Below are 8,383 nucleotides of genomic sequence, written 5' to 3'. Positions count from 1 at the left end.
CATCGGGCTCCTTGCTCAGCAGGGAGCCTGCTTCTCCCTCTGCCTCTGCCTGCCATTCTGTCTGCCTGTGCTTGCTCTCTCTCCCTCTCTCTCTCTCTGACAAATAAATAAATAAAATCTTTAAAAAAAAAAAAAAAGATAAATGTACTCTTAATCCCCCTTCACCTATTTCACCCATCCCCCCACCCACCCCCGCTCTGGTAACCATCTATTCTCTAGGTTAAGAGTTTATATTTTAGGCTTGCCTCTTTTTTTCCCCTTTCTTCATTTGTTTCTTAAATCCCACATATGAATGAAACCATATGGTATCTTTCTTTCTCTGACTGGCTTATGTTGGTTAGCATTATACTCTCTAGCTCCATCCATGTTGTTGCAAATGGCAGGATTTTATTCTCTTTTATGGCTGAATAATATTCCATTGTATATACACCATATCTTCTTTATCCATCTATCGATAAACACTTGGACACTTGGGTTGGTTCTATAATTTGACTATTGAAAATAATGCTGCATTATTTATAATAATGCATATATCCTTTCAAATTAGTGTTTTCATACTCTTTGGGTAAATACCCAGTAGTGTTCTTACTGGATCATAGGGTAGTTTTATTTTAATTTTTTGAGGAACCTCCATGCTGCTTCCCATAGTTGCTGCATCAGTTTGCATTCCCACCAGGAGTGCATGAGGGTTCCTTTTTCTTCACATCCTTGCTAACACTTGTTGTTTCCTGTGTTTTTTATTTTAGCCATTCTGACAGGTATGAGGTGATATCCCACTGTGGTTTTGATTTGCATTTTCCTGATGATGAATGATATTGAACATCTCTTCATGTGTCCATCTGTATGTCTTCTTTGGAGAAATGTCTGTTCATGTCTTCTGCCCATTTTTAAATTGGATTATTTGGGTTTTCTGCTGTTCAGTTGTGTAAGTTCTTTATATATTTTCAATACTAACCTTTTATTGGATATGTTACTTGCAAATATTTTCTCCCATTCAGCAGGTTATCCTTTAGGTTTGTTTGTTTGTTTTTGTTTTGTTTTTAGGAGCCTGAGATCATGACCTGAGCCGAAGGCAGAGGCTTTAACCCACTGAGCCACCCAGGCGCCCCTTTTAGTTTTGTTAACTGTTTCCTTTGCTGTGCAGAAGCCTTTTTTTTTTTTTTTTTTTTTTTTTTAGATTTTATTTATTTGACAGAGAGAGACACAGTGAGAGAGGGAACACAAGCAGGGGGGTGGGAGAGGGAGAAGCAGGCTTCCTGCTGAGCAGGGAGCCCGAGGCAGGGCTCAGGCTCCATCCCAGGACCCTGGGATCATGACCTGAGCCCAAGGTGGACGCTTAACAACTGGGCCACCCAGGCACCCCATGTGCAGAAGCTTTTTATTTGATGTAGTTCCAGTAGTTTTCATTTTTATTTCCTGTGCCTCAGGAGACATATTTAGAAAGATGTTGTTATGGTGGATGTCAGAGAAATTACTACCTGTGCTCTCTTCAAGGATTTTTATGGTTTTGGGTCTCACATTTAGGTCCCTAATCCATTTTGAGTTTATTTTTGTGTATGGTTTAAGAAAGTGGTTCAGTTTTCCCTACACTATTTGTTGAAGAGACTTCTTCCCATTACATATTCTTGCCTCCTTTGTTGAAGATTAATTGACCAAATAATTGTGAATTTGTTTCTGGGCTTTCTATTCTGTTGATCTATGTGTTTATTTTTGTGCCAGTACTACACTATTTTGATGAGGACAGCTTTGTAATATAACTTGAAATCTGGAATTGTGATACCTCCGGCTTTTTCTTTTTTAAGGTTGCTTTGGCTACTCAGGGTCTTTCGTAGTTCCATGCAAATTTTAGGATTGCTTTTTCTAGTTCTGTGAAAAAATTGCTGTTGGTATTTTGATAGAAATTGCATTAAATCTCTAGATTGCTTTTGAGTAGTATAGACATTTTAACAATATTTGTGCTAGAGGATTACTCTTCCTCTGTATCAGCTGGAATACATTTCCTATCCTTTTTAATTCTGCTCAGCAAAAAGAGTTCCAGATCTTCAAAGTCAAGAAAATATGCTCTGTTTTTATCTTACTTACATCTCTCTACCTCTATTTTCCCCACTTCACTGCAACCTAAATTTGTGTGATTACAAAGTTATGATTGCAGACAGTGTGCTTAAGTCACTGGGGGCTGGTGGATTTCCTTCTGCTTATGCAAAAAATGTGTTGTGGACTCTATTGGGACCTTAAAACCAGTGCTAGTTCCTCTTACTCTACTCAAACCTCAGGGTAGACACTATGCCTGACCTCTGGATTCCACATTCACTTAATCCAGCACTGGAGCTGGAAAATCTTAAAAGGAATTAGGAAATAGCACAGTAAGGGGAGGTTCTGACCTGCCTAAGTCACCCATTACATACCATTTTCTTCTTTCTCCTAATATCATTGCCTTCTGTTCTCTTTGGAGAACAAAGACCCCAAATTCAGACTTTCCAAGAAAAGTTTTGTATTTTCTGAAATAAAGAGTCACTATTTTTACTAACCCCTGTAGATGTGAAGAAAATGCCCATCAAGTTATTCTATCATACTGCCTATACCTCATAGATGTTCTTTTATTCTGGTCCAAAGAAGATTTAAGGATTGAAAAAAAAAAATAGGGGTTGGGTGGCAGAAAGACGACTTAATGAGGACATGATAACTGTCTTAAATATGTGAAGGGTTGTCATATAAAAGAGTTGGTAGAATATGAAAAAATATATATATGTATATATGTATATATGTACATATATATACATATATACTATATACTACATATATATGTATATATACATATATAAACATATATATACATGCATATGTGTATGTATATATATACACATATATACATGTATATATGTACCTATGTACATATATATATATATTTTAACAGTGCAGAACTAGCCAGGAAGTGAAAGGTTAATGGAATAAACCTAAGAGTGTCTCCTCATATTCTGACTATTGTTATATGGAAGAGTTAGGAGACTTTTTATAAGGTATAGCTGAGGGGCATAACCAAAGCCAACATAAATCAAATTAAATCAATCTGAATTTTCTACATTTAATGTGAAAGAAACTACAGGTTGCTTTGGGCTCCCTAACCTTGTAGGACCCATAGACCCAGAAATATTTACTTCACCCTCTTTTTAAAAGTCTGGTTCTCACCTTAGCTTGCAAACAAAAGCAACCAGGAATCCTGTTTATGGGCCTTTGGCCCTTATCCACACACTCTTAGCAGAACTATAACTAGCTTTTCCAGTCAGCGCATGGAATCCACTGAGTCCCTTTAGGTCAAACCATTTGCAACACTATTATCTCAACTATTTTAATGCCTACATTTATTCTACCATTGATAAATGACAATAGTCTTTTAAAGACTAGTGACATAGTCTTCTCCTTGTGGAAAACCATTCTAATAGTTGTGTGGTTCTTTTGCATATTTGTTTTTAAGGATTTATTTTATTTTATTGGGCGGAGGGGACAAAGGCAAAGGGAGAGGATCTCAAGCAGACTCCATATTGAGCATGAAGCCAGACACAGGGCTTGATCCCACGACCCCAAGATCATGACCTGAGTTGAAACCAAGAGTCAGCTGCTCAACTGACTGACCCACCCAGGTCCCCTGCTTATTTGTTTTTTTTGTTTTGTTTTGTTTTGTTTTTTAAGTATTTTATTTATTTATTCGACAGAGAGAGAAATCACAAGTAGGCAGAGAGGCAGGCAGAGAGAGAGAGAGAGAGAGAGGAGGGGAAGCAGGCTTCCTGCTGAGCAGAGAGCCCGATGGAGGGCTCAATCCCAGGACCCTGGGATCATGACCTGAGCCGAAGGCAGAGGCTTAACCCACTGAGCCACCCAAGCACCCCTGCTTATTTGTTTTTAATATGTCCCCAAATTTGGTGATTCTATGAACCAGAGTACCAATTAAAGTGCCAAAAGGTTGGACCACTAGAGGGAGTCCAAAACCAAATAAGCCAAAGGCTACAGGATTGTTGATACTGAAGTATTCTAACCTGTGGCTTCTGTTAGATTTCCCAAGAGTGACACCCAGGTGTGTGAAACGGTCTGTTGTCAGTTCCTTATTTTAACATAATTTCTACATGACGCAGGCTATGGAGAATTCATTTCTGAGTTATAACTTAGTTGCCGTATTAAATATCAAAATGATACTCTCCCCAGTTCAAATTTACCAGTGGATCAAAATCCAAACAAAATGAATTTATCTTGCAAGAGCCCAGAAATAATTCTAGCTCTGGGTTGTTTCAAATAGGCTTGCTAAACAAAATCTTTTGTGAGATTTTCCTGAAGAAACGCATTTAACAAATTGTTCCTCTTCATTTTAGTTACTACATTCAAGGTTACAATCGCTCTAATATTAAATTAGCTATAAGCATTCTTCATTAGCCGTAAGTCTAAAATTAAAAAGAAACAGTTGTAACCTGTTTATTTTTAGAATAAGGTTTGCACATTATTTTTGTGTCTTCAGCATCAATATTACATATTAAATAATATTTCAGGATGTGAAACATACTGTAATTGTAAAAAATTTAAAGAAAATGGTTAAGTTAGTAGTAAGTCATGAATGCTAATCTTTCTTTTTTTTTTAAGGATTTTATTTATTTATTTGACAGAAAGAGAGATCACAAGTAGGCAGAGAGGCAGGCAGAGAGAGAAGCAAGCTCTCTGCTGAGCAGAGAGTCCAATGCGGGGCTCAATCCCAGAACCCTGAGATCATGACCGGAGCCAAAGGCAAAGGTTTAACCCACTGAGCCACCCAGGCACACCTAATCTTTCTTTTGTTTCTGTTTTCATGTTATGAACATGTTATGTTCAACCCTAATATATTTGAACAGTAGTAATGATTATGAGTTCTAATAGGTAAGCGTAGACAACCATTTAACCACACTTAAAAGGCATGGTTTGCAAATGCTTTCATCTCAACACACTCATCAAGTGACTTATTTCCACAGATACTTAATATGCCAAACAATTTAAAGCAAATGAAAATGAAAATCCTTTAAAATAGGATATCGTTAAAATTGTTCTTTAAAACTAGATGTCTTTAGTTTTTCTCATAGATCAAGGCTAGAATTATTCTTTGCAAGATACAGAGTCACAATGTGATCAGAGCCGTCAGAAATCTTGGCTGGACTACAAATGACCTGCAGACAGTGGTTCACAGAACACCATTCGTAAAGTTGGCTCTTGCAAATTTTCCAGAAGCTACTTGTTTCATCATTTTTGAGAAGTCTTTAAAATAATTATCCTCTATGATATTGGTTGAAACTGTTCAACTAGTCAAAGTAATGCTATTCATGCATTTATTAGACAAATATTTATTGAACATCTAGTTCATGCTACATACTGTCCCAGAGGCTTAGTATATGGTGGTTTAAAAAAAAGGTAATTCTTGCCTTCATGAAATGTATAGTTTAGTAGGGAAGTCAGACATGAAAGAAATCAGTAACTGAATAAATCAGATAAGTAACGAGTGATGAAAACTGCTGTTAAAAAAAACAGAGGGATGCCTAGGTGTCTCAGTCAGTTAAGCATCGGCCTTTGGCTTGGGTCATGATCCTAGGGTCCTGGGGTGGAGTCCCATGTCAAACTCTCTGCTCAGTGGGGAGCCTGCTTTTCCCTCTGCCTGCTGTTCCCCCTGCTTGTGTTCTCTTGCTCTTTCTCTCTCTCTCTGAGAAATAAATCTTTTTTTTTTTAAAGAAAAATCTATTTTAAAAACCTTTAAAGTTGATAACTTGGGGTGCCCGGGCTCAGTCAGTTGGGCATTTGCCTTCAGTTCAGGTCATGGTCTCAGGGTCCTGGGATCCAGCCTCACTCCCGGCTCCCAGGGAGCTGGCTTCTCCCTCTCTTCCCTCTGCTGCTCCTCTTGCTTGTGCTCTCTCACTCTCTTTCTGTCAAATAATAAAATCCTAAAAAAAAAAAAAAAACAATAAGGGGCGCCTGGGTGGCTCAGTGGGTTAAGCCTCTGCCTTCGGCTCAGGTCATGATCCCAGGGTCCTGGGATCGAGCCCCACATCGGGCTCTCTGCTCAGCAGGGAGCCTGCTTCCTCCTCTCTCTCTGCCTGCCTCTCTGCCTGCTTGTGATCTCTGTCTGTCAAATAAATAAATAAAATCTTAATAATAAATAAATAAATAAATAAAAATTAAAAAAATAATAAAGTTGATGACTTTCTTTGATCCATTCCCTTCTCCAAGATAAGTGTTTCTGCTGTGGGCTTCCTCAATAGCCTGTGCATGTCTCTTAGAGTGGTCATCATACAGTATCATAGCTCTGGTTTCCTTGTCTGTCTAAACTCTACTGACAGACAATGGGTCTTGTTCTTCTCTGGATGCTCTGTGCCTACTACTGAGCTTGAAGCATTCACCTGTAAAATAAAGACCTGCTGAATGAGTGAATAAATGAGTAGTAGCAAGGCTAGATTGGTAATATAGGACTCAGTTGGGGAAAGCTTGGAATACCATTTCATTAGTTCATTTTGTACCAGGAAATGTCCTAAGAAATGGGAAGCAATAATACCCAAAGCACTACAAGGCAGGAGATGACAGAGCTAATGGTATGCCCTTCTGCAAATAAATTCTTTACTCCAGTCCATTAATCTATAAATCCTCAATACAAATCTAACTTCTTCCTCCATACTGTGGTTCAAACTCTTCTTGCCTTAGTCTGAGATTCAAGAGCATGACCCATACATTCATGGATCTAGCTGCATTCTGTGTGTCGTTAGGCAATTGTTTATGCAACTTTGTATTCTCTCCTCAGTGAGATCTTCAGGTGATTTGAGATTTGTCCCACTCTTTAATAATATTTTATAGTTTTTGCTCCCCATCCCCAACACTGAGCAAAATGCTAGTTGCTTAATAATTAAATATGTCCTTTTTTTTTTTAAAGATGTTCCCATGACTTTTTTTTTTTTAATATTTTATTTATTTATTTGAGAGAGAGACAGTGAGAGAGAGCATGAGCGAGGAGAAGGTCAGAGGGAGAAGCAGACTCCCCATGGAGCTGGGAGCCCGATGCGGGACTCGATCCCGGGACTCCGGGATCATGACCCGAGCCGAAGGCAGTCGTCCAACCAACTGAGCCACCCAAGCGTCCCTTAAATATGTCTGTTCTTATAATCACTAGAGATTTGGTTTGAATTTAGCAGAATGAGCTTGAAGAATCTCAGAAAATCTGGTTTGAGTATTACACTTGAGATCTATTAGATTGGAGAACTCTAGTCTATCATAATGAATCCTAGAGCTTTCACACTCTCAAACTTGTCTAGGAATTGATCTAGGATCTGGTCTTGGGGACTGAGCCATAAACAAGGCCAGGCTACAGAAAGAGGGAAGACCCTATCTGAAAATGGTTTATTCATAGTGATTCACAGATACATACGTCATTTAAGTTTCCTCCAGTGCTTTGCTATACCCTATCCAAAAATAGAATAAAATATTTCATTTCTATTTTCCAAGCCACCAATATCTGGCAGAGGAGAAGGAATCATCCTCGCTGCACCATGATATCTCCTTGATTGGCAAGACCTTGCTGGAAGAGTATAAGCCCTGAGAGAGGAGAGAGAGACACACACAGAGAATATCTCATAACCCCTGGGCCTCAAAATGGGAGGACTGACTCCAGAAGAAATTGATCCACTGGGTTCCAAAGTAGCAAAACTACAGATAAAAGGAAGAAGATACACATTCTCAATCCTCTCAAGCAGATAGGGAAATTTCTTTAGAATAATCACATTGTACACATTATCCTTGGTACTGAATACTTCATTTGTCCTTAAAATCAAGGTCACTGTTTCCCTCCTACGTCCCAAAACACGTAGGAGTGGCCATGAATGCCTAGACATTTTTCAAAGTTTTCTTTGGGCAACTTCTTTCCCTGTTGTTCTGCTACTCCCAGACCTTCAAGCTTTCTGACTTCAAGTAAACAATATGCTTCTCTACCATGAAATAGTGTCTGACCTGCCTTGCTGCCACTGGGCTGACTTCTAGGCAAACATACTATCTCCAGACAGAATTCATTGAGTCTTCCTCTGGCTTTCTTCAGCATGTATCTTGCACCCTTTTTAGCACATGGCTTCATTCTATCCTGAATGAACTAATTATTTTCTTAGCTATCTTCCCTCTATTTCCTTCTGAATTTGAGAGTTAACATTGTGTGTTAGTCATTCTTAATCTTTCATTGTACCTTCCCCAACAGGGGCTACTGGCTTGCTGCTGCAAGATCTTGAGCAATACATTGAGCCTTTCTGAGCCTGAATCATAAATTAATCTATAAAATGGATTAATGTGAAGATCAAGTGATATGCAATTACAATAACTGTAATTATTATTGTCTATCTTTTCAAGT

Source organism: Enhydra lutris, unplaced genomic scaffold, assembly GCF_002288905.1.
Source record: "Enhydra lutris kenyoni isolate GAN:26980312 unplaced genomic scaffold, ASM228890v2 scaffoldscaffold4, whole genome shotgun sequence".
Taxonomy (NCBI): domain Eukaryota; kingdom Metazoa; phylum Chordata; class Mammalia; order Carnivora; family Mustelidae; genus Enhydra; species Enhydra lutris.
The sequence above is the reverse complement of the archived record's forward strand: the minus strand, read 5'-3'. Positions refer to the sequence as shown.